The 11486-nt window shown below is 42.5% G+C and overlaps 1 non-coding gene across 1 annotated transcript; it reads right to left on the bottom strand.

The window, feature by feature from the left end:
* Positions 1-1326: 1326 nt before the first annotated feature.
* LOC112998012 (small nucleolar RNA R71) lies at positions 1327-1433 on the bottom strand. The gene has a single exon (XR_003263058.1). It is a non-coding gene; the product is annotated as a small nucleolar RNA R71 (small nucleolar RNA).
* Between the last annotated feature and the right edge of the window lie 10053 nt (positions 1434-11486).

Genomic DNA, 11486 nt, shown 5'->3' with positions numbered 1-11486 from the left:
TACCCGAATCAAATAAACATGAAAATGCAGTAACTAGGAAGTGATCCTAGGTCGTTTCCCAACGAGCAGTGATAAACCAAATGTTCATAATACACTTGCAGTAACAGTAACGATTGGGGGGGGGGGTTGTTTGCTTTATGATTTAAAGGACAGAACAAGTAAACTAGAATACGAAACTACTAATATTAAAAATGGGTTGTTTCCTCTGATTCATAAGCCATTCTCTTATCCTGGGTTATGGAGAATTCGTCCCTAACAGTTAACCACTTAATCCAACCCTATTTCAATTTACTAAGCGAAAATCAACTTAGGGTTGTCAATACGTGATTAGGCAACACATACACTAGTTAGCCCTTCGTCCATTAAGCATGAACGCAAGTTAGGCTTAGAGGCAATTAATCAAACACGAAGCGTGCACTGATTAATGTTCATGAATTTGGGTTAACTGGTGAAGGGGAAACTGCCAGGAAGCCATATTATAAATGAAACCTCAAAGAGAGTTGGGCTTCGTCCTCAAAAGGAAACAACACCAGAAAATCTAGCCTTCCATAGATTCAAACAGAAAACGCAAATGAAACTAAAAGCAGAAACATAAATGAAGCAGAAATGTAAATGAAGCAGAAACGTAAATGAAAGTAGAAGAAGAAACAAGAACGAAATTGTTATCAGAAGCAGAAAATGGAAAATTGCATTAAGAACCAAACAATAGCATTCAAGCAGAAAAACGTAAAACCCTAAACAAAGCTCTGAATAATGAATAACATAACAGAATAGCCTTGCACGAATCCCAAGGCTGCTATTTAAAAAGAGTCACTCAAAGTCACTGGGCCCTATTACAATACTCTGGCCCAAAACGAAATAAACACTAAACCACATAAAATAAAATTGCGAAATTTCCTAATTAGAAATTAACTAAGGTAAGCGCTGCTTTATTTGCCCTCTACAAGTCCACAACCAAAATCCGGATTAAGCCCAATGTTTCATTAATTCCTGAAATTAGATTAAAAACATCAAATTAGCTAAATGAGCCCAAATAATAAAACTGCCTAATTAATTGACAATTAAGACCAATCAGTAATTAAAATGGTGCAAAAAGGGTTTAGAAAATAGAAGAAAATGATGGCACATCAGAGTTCCATGTTGTTTGTTCCACCATGAAGCCCCCTGATGTCCAAGAAGATCATATCTTTCTAAAGGCTTTTTCCTCATTCTCTGGAGGGAGTGGCAAAAGATTGGTTGTACTACCTTGCTCCCAGGTCTATTTTCAGCTGGGATGACCTTAAGAGGGTGTTCTTGGAGGAATTCTTCCCTGCATCTAGGACCATTGCCATCAGAAAAGACATTTCAGGCATCAGGCAACTTAGTGGAGAAAGATTGTATGAGTATTGGGAAAGATTCAAGAAATTGTGTGCAAGCTGCCCTCACCACTAGATTTCTGAGCAACTCCTTCTTCAATATTTCTATGAGGGACTTAGCAGCATGGAGAGGAGTATAATTGATGCTGCCAGTGGTGGAGCTCTTGGTGATATGACCCCTGCTGAGGCTAGGAATTTGATTGAGAAGATGGCTTCCAACTCCCAACAATTCAGTGTAAGAAATGATGCTATTGTCCTTAGAGGAGTCCATGAGGTGGCCACAAATTCATCTTCACCTACTGAAAATAAAAAGCTTGAAGGAAAACTTGATGCCTTGGTCAACCTAGTAACCCAACTTGCCATGTATCAGAAATCTACACCTGTTGCAAGAGTCTGTGGTCTATGTTCTTCTGCAGATCACCATACAGACCTTTGCCCTTCTGTGCAGCAACCTGGAGCAATTGAACAGCCTGAAGCTTATGCTACAAACATCTACAATAGACCTCCTCAACCTCAGCAGTGAAATCAACCACACCAGAACAATTATGACCTCTCCAGCAACAGGTACAATCCCGGGTGGAGGAATCATCCCAACCTTAGATGGTCGAATCCTTCACAACAACAACAACAACAATAACAGCCTTATTTTCAAAATGTTGCTGGCCCAAGCAGACCATACGTTCCTCCACCAATCCCGCAGCAACAACAACAATAGCAACAACCCCAGAAAAAACAAACAGTTGAGGCTCCTCCGCAACCTTCCCATGAAGAACTTGTGAGGCAAATGACTATGCAAAACATGCAGTTTCAACAAGAGACCAGAGCCTCGATTCAGAGCTTAACTAATTAGATGGGACAACTGGCTACACAGTTAAATCAACAACAGTCCCAGAATTCTGACAGATTACCTTCTCAATCTGTCCAGAATCCCAAAAATATGAGTACCATTACATTGAGGTCGGGAAAGCAGTGTCAAGGACCTCAACCAGTAGCATCTTCCTCATCTGCAAATGAACCTGCCCAACCTCACTCTACTCCAGAAAAAGACGATGAAAAAAATTTAAAGAGTAAGTTACCTAACAATTTATATGCAGATGAATCTTCCACTGGTAATTCTGATTTACAGAAGCAACATATCCCTCTTCCATTCCCTCCAAGAGCAATTTCCAAGAAAAAAAAAGGAAGAGGCAGAGAAGGAGATATTGGAAACATTTAGAAAAGTAGAGGTAAACATACCTCTGCTGGATGCAATAAAGAAAATTCCAAGATATGCAAAATTCTTGAAGGAGCTGTGCACTAATAAGCGGAAGCTTAAAGGAAGTGAAAGAATTAGCATGGGCAGAAATGTCTCCGCATTGATTGGTAAATCTGTTCCCCAAATCCCTAAAAAATGTAAAGATCCAGGTACATTCAACATACCTTGTATTATAGGGAACAATAAGTTTGACAATGCCATGCTAGATTTAGGAGTTTCTGTTAGTGTTATGCCTCTGTCTATTTTTAATTCTCTATCTCTTGGTCCTTTACAGTCAACTGATGTGGTAATTCATTTAGCTAATAGAAGTGTTGCCTATCCTGCTGGTTTCATAGAGGATGTCTTAGTTAGAGTTGGTGAACTGATTTTCCCTGTTGATTTTTATATTTTGAATATGGAGGAGGGATTTTCTCAAGGATCAGTTCCCATCATTCTAGGCAGACCTTCTATGAAAAATGCTAGAACTAAGATAGATGTTTATGCAGGCACACTATCTATGGAGTTTGGTGATATAACTGTTCATTTTAATATTCTTGATGCTATGAAACACCCATCTGAAGATCTTTCTGTATTTCGTGCTGAAATAATTGACCATATTGTTGATGAATACATGATCGATCTTCATTCTGATTTGCATGCCTGTCACTCTTCATGCATTGAATCTGAATTTGTACTTGATCATATGTCTGAATTTGATGCTGAGAGTGAATCTGAAATTGATATTGATTACATGTCTGGTGATGTTTTACCTCTTGAGATTGATTTTCTAGAGTCAGATAGAACTAACCATGTTTCAGGAAGTACACATACCTCTGACTTTCTTTATGAGGTACAGGCTGAGAAAACATCTCTTTCTACCATTATCCAGCCGCCCACACCAGAATTGAAGCCTCTGCCATCAAATTTAATATATGCTTGCTTGGATGATAGCAAAAGTTTTCCAGTAATTATATCTGCCTCCCTTGCTGATGAGCAAGAGGAGAAGCTGTTATCAGTTCTCAAGAAGCATAAGAAGGCTATAGGCTGGACCCTGGCGGCTATTCCTGGTATTATCCCATCCACATGTATGCATCGGATAAATTTAGAGGATGGGGCTAAACAAGTAAGACAACCACAGAGAAGACTCAACTCGGTGATTCTTGATGTAGTGAAGAAGGAGGTAACCAAGCTTTTGCAAGCTGGAATCATTTATCCTATCTCCGTCAGCCAATAGGTGAGTCCCGTCCAAGTAGTCCCAAAGAAAACTGGCCTCACCGTGATAAAAAATGAGAAGGAGGAGCTGATTCCTACTCGGGTGCAGAATAGTTGGAGAGTCTGCATCGACTATAGGAGGCTGAACCAGGTTACCAAAAAGGACCATTTTCCCCTACCATTCATTGATCAAATGCTTGAATGCCTAGTAGGTAAATCTCACTACTGTTTCCTTGATGGTTCTTCTTGTTATATGAAAATCACTATTGCTCCTAAGGATCAGGAAAAGACCATATTCACTTGCCCCTTCAGCACTTTTGCCTATAGGAGGATGCCTTTCGGCCTGTGCAATGCCCCTGGTACCTTCCAGCGATGCATGATCAGTATTTTCAGTGATTTTTTAGAAAATTGCATAGAGATGTTTATGGATGATTTCACTGTATATGGATCCTCTTTTGATGTTTGTTTGGATAGTCTGGAAAAGGTGTTGAATAGATGCATTGAAACTAACCTTGTTTTAAATTTTGAAAGATGTCATTTTATGGTTGAATAAGGTATAGTTTTAGGCCACATTATTTCCAATAAGGGCATTGTCGCAACCTACCCTTCGGCGGGAGGGCGACGCGTGACTCGCGGGATGCGTGTTCCACGAAAGGAATACGCGCGGAGTCGCCACCAACGTTTATTCGAGGAAAACGTCGGAAAAACCGGAAAAGACGCGATCTACGAACTTTTAAGTTGAAAGGTTCGGGAGTTGTATTTACGCACGGGGAAGGTATTAGCACCCCACACGTCCGCCCCAAGGGACGGCAGCCTTTAATCGAATGTGCAAACATGACTTTGATTTTTTATGTTCCCTTTTTATGTTCTTATATCCTTTATACCCTTTTTATATTTTTTCCTTTTTGTGGTCGACAAGGGTGTTTCCCTTTGCTCCTACGTATTCCTCAATTGCGATGAGGAAATCAGACCTACGTAGTTCTTTCGGAACAAAGTGTTTGGTTAAGTTGTTTTTGTCTTTTTTGCAAAATATGTTTTTATTGAACAAGAGGTCATTTAAGGTGTTGGACCATTAAACGGTCTTTTGATTTTGAAAGGTGAGAAACGTTAAGGCGTTGGACCATTAACGATCTCTTGTTTTTGAAAGGAGAGAAACGTTAAGGCATTTGGACCATTAACGATCTCTTGTTTTTTGAAAGGAGAGAAACGTTAAGGCATTGGACCATTAACGATCTCTTGTTTTTTGAAAGGAGAGAAACGTTAAGGCATTGGACCATTAACGATCTCTTGTTTTTTGAAAGGAGAGAAACGTTAAGGCATTGGACCATTAACGATCTCTTGGGGTGGTCGACAAAAAGCGGGGCTTTTGCTCCTACGTATCCTCAATGAGGAACTCAGACCTACGTAGTTCTTTCTTATCAAATGATTCTTTTTTACTTAAGTGGTGATCTTTTTAAGGCGTTTGGACCTTAAAAACGATCCATTTTACTTAGTGAGAAATTGAAATGACAAACTTCAAAAACCTATTTTTTATGGACGAGCTTGACTAGGCGAGTTGATTTTAGCCTTAGTTTCACTTTAGTTATTAATCAATTCGATTAAGAATGAGAAATCCCAAAGAGAAAACGTCCGATTGATTTTCCGCTTTATTTTACTAAAAGATGTTTTTTTTTTTGATTATTTATATTATTTTTTACCTCTTTTTTGATTTCCAACGTGGTTACGGCATGACCGAACGGTCGAAATTTATTTTAACCGAAGTTAATGGATAATACAATTCAAACGTTCGGTGGAAATTTATTTTATTTTTAAGTTAAGCGAGAAACGACTTAAGTAAAATGGCTTAAGCACGTCAACAGGGGGTATAAAAAGTAAACAAAACGAGAATAAAAATGCACGAAACACAATGTGGACCACTACGGGTACATAGAATGAATCGAAAAGCTTGGTTCGAGGTACTTACCCGTTGAAGATCGAAGAACGATGAAGAACGAATGAAGAACGTCGAAGAACGGTTGAAAGCTTTGCGAGATTCCTCACGGAAAACGTTACGGAAACGTTTCGGAAGCGCCTCGGCTTAGATTTTCTTCACGGAAATAATTTTTCCAAGCAAATTCGAAAGAGAGAGAAGTGCCTAAGGGGCTGGACCCCTTCCTTCTTCATTTCCTCCCCTATTTATAGCAAAATAGGGGAGGTGGTTGCCGCCCAGCTCGCCCAGGCGAGCTCAGCTCGCCCAGGCGAGCAGGGTTGCTTCCTCCAGAAGCAACCGCCTTCTGGAGGAATCTTCTGGAGGGCCCAAATGGGCTTGGGTGCTATTTGCACCCCCATTTTTACTAAGTACACCCCCCTCTGCTGTTTTTTGGTGATTCTTTTTTCGTAAAGTTACGGAAACTTACGAATTTCGTAACGATACTTGTTTTCTTTCCGTAATGTTACGGAACCTTGCGGATTACATAATCATCCCCTTTTTGACTTACGGAATGTTACGGAACCTCACTTAATTATGCAACGATGCTTCCATTTGATTTCCGGTGTGTCACGGAAACTTACGGATTGTGCATCAATATTTTTTGGTTTTTTCGGCATGTCCTGGAATTTCACAAATTGCCTAATGATGGGTGCCAAGCACCTCACGAGGACCAAAGAATGGTCGCACGTCATCGAGCAAAGGTCCCCGGACGAAATTAGGGTATGACAGTTGCCCCTCTTTACTTGTCTTTTATTGGAGATAAAAGGAAAGTAAAGATAAGACACTAATTTCGTTCCTCTCGATTTGGCGAGAGTCGCGGGTGACCATAAAATCTCCACATGCAAATGACTTGTTGTTCCCAAAATTTCACAAATTGCCTAATGATGGGTGCCAAGCACCTCACAAGGACCAAAGAATGGTCGCATGTCATCAAGCAAAGGTCCCCGAAAATCAGTGTATGACACTAATTTCGCTCCTCTCGGTTGACGAGAGTCGCGGGCGACCATGAAATTTCCGCATGTAAATGACTTGTTGTTCCCGGAGGAACAAAAGGTGCAGAAGACTATGTCCGTCTCTGCATGCTATCAAGCGTTCTGTCTTACAGATAGCAAAAGAATGTTTATACGGATAACCACTCGGGTATTTCCGCGTATCATCGGGCCCGCCGCCTCTGGATGATACAAGGGTGCAGAATGACCAAACTTGGTCTCTGCTTGTCATCGGGCCCGCCGCCTCTGGATGACAAAAGGGTGCGAATAAACATAAGGTATCTCCGCGTATCATGGGTGCAGAATGACCAAACTTGGTCTCTGCTTGTCATCGGGCCCGCCGCCTCTGGATGACAAAAAGGGTGCGAATAACCATAAGGTATCTCCGCGTATCATGGGTGCAGAATGACCAAACTTGGTCTCTGCTTGTCATCGGGCCCGCCGCCTCTGGATGACAAAAAGGTGCGGATAACCGTAAGGTATCTCCGCGTATCATGGGTGCAGAATGACCAAACTTGGTCTCTGCTTGTCATCGGGCCCGCCGCCTCTGGATGACAAAAAGGTGCGGATAACCGTAAGGTATCTCCGCGTATCATGGGTGCAGAATGACCAAACTTGGTCTCTGCTTGTCATCGGGCCCGCCGCCTCTGGATGACAAAAAGGTGCGGATAACCGTAAGGTATCTCCGCGTATCATGGGTGCAGAATGACCAAACTTGGTCTCTGCTTGTCATCGGGCCCGCCGCCTCTGGATGACAAAAGGGTGCGAATAACCATAAGGTATCTCCGCGTATCATGGGTGCAGAATGACCAAACTTGGTCTCTGCTTGTCATCGGGCCCGCCGCCTCTGGATGACAAAAAGGTGCGAATAACCATAAGGTATCTCCGCGTATCATGGGTGCAGAATGACCAAACTTGGTCTCTGCTTGTCATCGGGCCCGCTGCCTCTGGATGACAAAAGGGTGCGAATAACCATAAGGTATCTCCGCGTATCATGGGTGCAGAATGACCAAACTTGGTCTCTGCTTGTCATCGGGCCCGCCGCCTCTGGATGACAAAAGGGTGCGAATAACCATAAGGTATCTCCGCGTATCATGGGTGCAGAATGACCAAACTTGGTCTCTGCTTGTCATCGGGCCCGCCGCCTCTGGATGACAAAAGGGTGCGAATAACCATAAGGTATCTCCGCGTATCATGGGTGCAGAATGACCAAACTTGGTCTCTGCTTTGTCATCGGCCGCCGCCTCTGGATGACAAAAGGGTGCGGATAACCGTAAGGTATCTCCGCGTATCATGGGTGCAGAATGACCAAACTTGGTCTCTGCTTGTCATCGGGCCCGCCGCCTCTGGATGACAAAAGGGTGCGGATAACCGTAAGGTATCTCCGCGTATCATGGGTGCAGAATGACCAAACTTGGTCTCTGCTTGTCATCGGGCCCGCCGCCTCTGGATGACAAAAGGGTGCGGATAACCGTAAGGTATCTCCGCGTATCATGGGTGCAGAATGACCAAACTTGGTCTCTGCTTGTCATCGGGCCCGCCGCCTCTGGATGACAAAAGGGTGCGGATAACCGTAAGGTATCTCCGCGTATCATGGGTGCAGAATGACCAAACTTGGTCTCTGCTTGTCATCGGGCCCGCCGCCTCTGGATGACAAAAGGGTGCGGATAACCGTAAGGTATCTCCGCGTATCATGGGTGCAGAATGACCAAACTTGGTCTCTGCTTGTCATCGGGCCCGCCGCCTCTGGATGACAAAAGGGTGCGGATAACCGTAAGGTATCTCCGCGTATCATGGGTGCAGAATGACCAAACTTGGTCTCTGCTTGTCATCGAGCCCGCCGCCTCTGGATGACAAAAGGGTGCGGATAACCGTAAGGTATCTCCGCGTATCATGGGTGCAGAATGACCAAACTTGGTCTCTGCTTGTCATCGGGCCCGCCGCCTCTGGATGACAAAAGGGTGCGGATAACCGTAAGGTATCTCCGCGTATCATGGGTGCAGAATGACCAAACTTGGTCTCTGCTTGTCATCGGGCCCGCCGCCTCTGGATGACAAAAGGGTGCGAATAACCATAAGGTATCTCCGCGTATCATGGGTGCAGAATGACCAAACTTGGTCTCTGCTTGTCATCGGGCCCGCCGCCTCTGGATGACAAAAGGGTGCGCGTCACATGACCTCAGGGTCAGTATGACAAAGATTATGGGGCGGCCGACAAAAGCAAAGCTCTTGCTCCTACGTATCCTCCAATGAGGAACTCAGACCTACGTAGTTCTGGATAACTTGTGAGACTTGGAAAGTCTCCATCGGAAAATGCTGACATCTCCGGAAAGGGCGCAGATGACCATATTGGTCTCTGCTCGTGAATCACACTTGGGGTCACTGAATGACGAGGTGCGGATAACCGTAAGGTGTCTCCGCGGGCTACCAGCTCTTGAGTCATGGCGACAAAAGGCGGTGTGGTCGACAAAGGCGAGGCTCTTGCTCCTACGTATCCTCCAATGAGGAACTCAGACCTACGTAGTTCTGGATAACTTGTGAGACTTGAAAAAGTCTCGGTGTTTTCTCCACTAAAATGCAAACATGCTTTAGCAAAGAGACAAATATTCCAACTGATTTAGAGCAGCATATGCTTTTTTGAGTAAAAAAACAATGCGCCTACCGGGGAAGGAGAGTCCGCTGATGAAATCTCCCATAACCATAAATGAGATCTTGGATGTTAGCATTTCGTTTCTAAATGACCATTTAGAGGAAACGCTGGGTTCGACAAAAATAGAAGAAATCCACTCAAAGTGTATCAATCTCGCACAGGTAAGTGTTTCATCCTAATTCCGAACCATAGATATGTCATGACTTGACTTTGCAAATTATTTCCTATCAAACCAAAAATTACATGCGTGATCATGGATCAATAGGGCTTCCCTTGGGAACGTGTTCTTTTGGTGGTTTCTTCTTTCGGCTTTTGTGTGTTTTTGGCTTTTGATTTTCCTGGCTTTTCCTTTTTCTGTTTTTTTTTTTTTAGTGCGGGGCGAGAAAAAAGGGTCGCTAGCGCACGGGATTTTGGTTGGTAATTAAAGGGAGAAGACCATTTTAGGTCGTGGTTTCCTTTCCTTCCTTTTTGTTCATTTGGTGACAATTCTGTACTGTTCAGATATTATCTGGTCCAAAGACCTCTCTGGTTTCTTTGACCAGGAGCTTCCTTCCCTTTTTACTTTCTCCCATTCTTTGGTTGGGAATTTTCTTTCTTTTCTTTTTCTTTCTCCCACTCTTTGATTGGGAATTTCCTTTCTTTTCTTTTTTCCTCTTTCATTGGAAATTTTCCTTCTCTTTTCTTTGATTGGAAATTTCCCTTCTATTCTTTTTTGCTTCCGAGGGTAAGGATTGACATTCTCACCCTGGGTCAAGGTTTATGGTGAGTCAGGATTTTGGCTCAAAGCTTGTAGAATGGCTAGACATGATACATGTCAGGGCTTGGTTTGTTTCAAGGGTAAAAAGGGATGCCCCACATTATTTCCATGACACAAATGCAAAAATGATGATTTGGAAACTTTATGCAAAACTGGTCATGCATGCATCTATGCGGACACTCAAATGTCAAATTTTTATGGTCATGTGATGCTAGGGCCCAGGATTCATTTCCTCTATTTTATATCAACCCAATGTTTCCAAAATATGTTCTTTTATCCATTTGTGCATTCATCCAAGTCCATTTCGGGCGTCCGGGAAAATTTCACAGCATTCACCCTTCAGGTTTACACACATTTTTTTTCCCAAAAACTAGCTATGATTAGCGAATTTTTCTTCAAAGAAAAGTTGGAAGTCATCTCTTTTCAAAAGCATGTTGGTTTTTCAGCTAGACAACTTATTTTTCTTTTTTTTCTCCTTTTTTTTCTTCTTTTTTTTTTATTTGTTTATTTCTTTTTCTTGTTTGTTTTTTTTTCTTTTTTTTTTTTCATGAGGTATTTTGCTACCTAAACATGTGCATATTTTTGTGAGGTATTTTTGCTATATACATGCATATCCAAGGTATCTTGCCACCTAAACATACATATATATGTTTTGCGAGGTATTTTTCTGCTACATACACGCACATCTAAGGTATCTCTCTACCTAAACATACAAATATATATTTTGTGAAGTATTTTTTGTTTACATACATGCATATCTAAGGTATCTTTCTACCTAAACATACATATATATATTTTGTGAAGTGTTTTTTTTTTTTGTTTACATACATGCATATCTAAGGTATCTTTCTACCTAAACATACATATATATATTTTGTGAGGTGTGACTACCTTTCGAGCTTGCGCTTGTTTTATTTAAATCCCCAGGATCATGAGCAACTAGGTGCGTCCTACTATAAAAAGTGATCAAATAACAAGCATAGATTCAAAAGGTACTAGGTTGCCTCCTAGTAGCGCTTCTTTAACGTCTTTAGCTGGACGCCTTATGACTTGTCGGTCACTGACCTAGTACTTTGCTTACCTTTGGCTTTGGACTTGGTCGCTTATTGGTCGGCCATGGGTCGTAAGCAACGCTCTAACCTTTTTGTGGATGAGCTGAGGTGAACTCTAGAGGTGATGGCGGCGCGTCTGTTGCCCGCTGCCGGCCATCCCCAGGCTGCTGTGGTGTTTCGCCCTGCGCCTGCCTGTAGACGCAGTACTTCTTGATGAAAGCCTGATTAATAGGGGCCTGATGAACTTGCTGGGGGTTATAGGTACTCTG

The sequence above is a fragment of the Glycine max genome, chromosome 9, assembly GCF_000004515.6.
Source record: "Glycine max cultivar Williams 82 chromosome 9, Glycine_max_v4.0, whole genome shotgun sequence".
NCBI classification, from domain to species: domain Eukaryota; kingdom Viridiplantae; phylum Streptophyta; class Magnoliopsida; order Fabales; family Fabaceae; genus Glycine; species Glycine max.
Note: the sequence above shows the minus strand (reverse complement) of the source record. Positions and strands in the feature narration are given on the sequence as shown.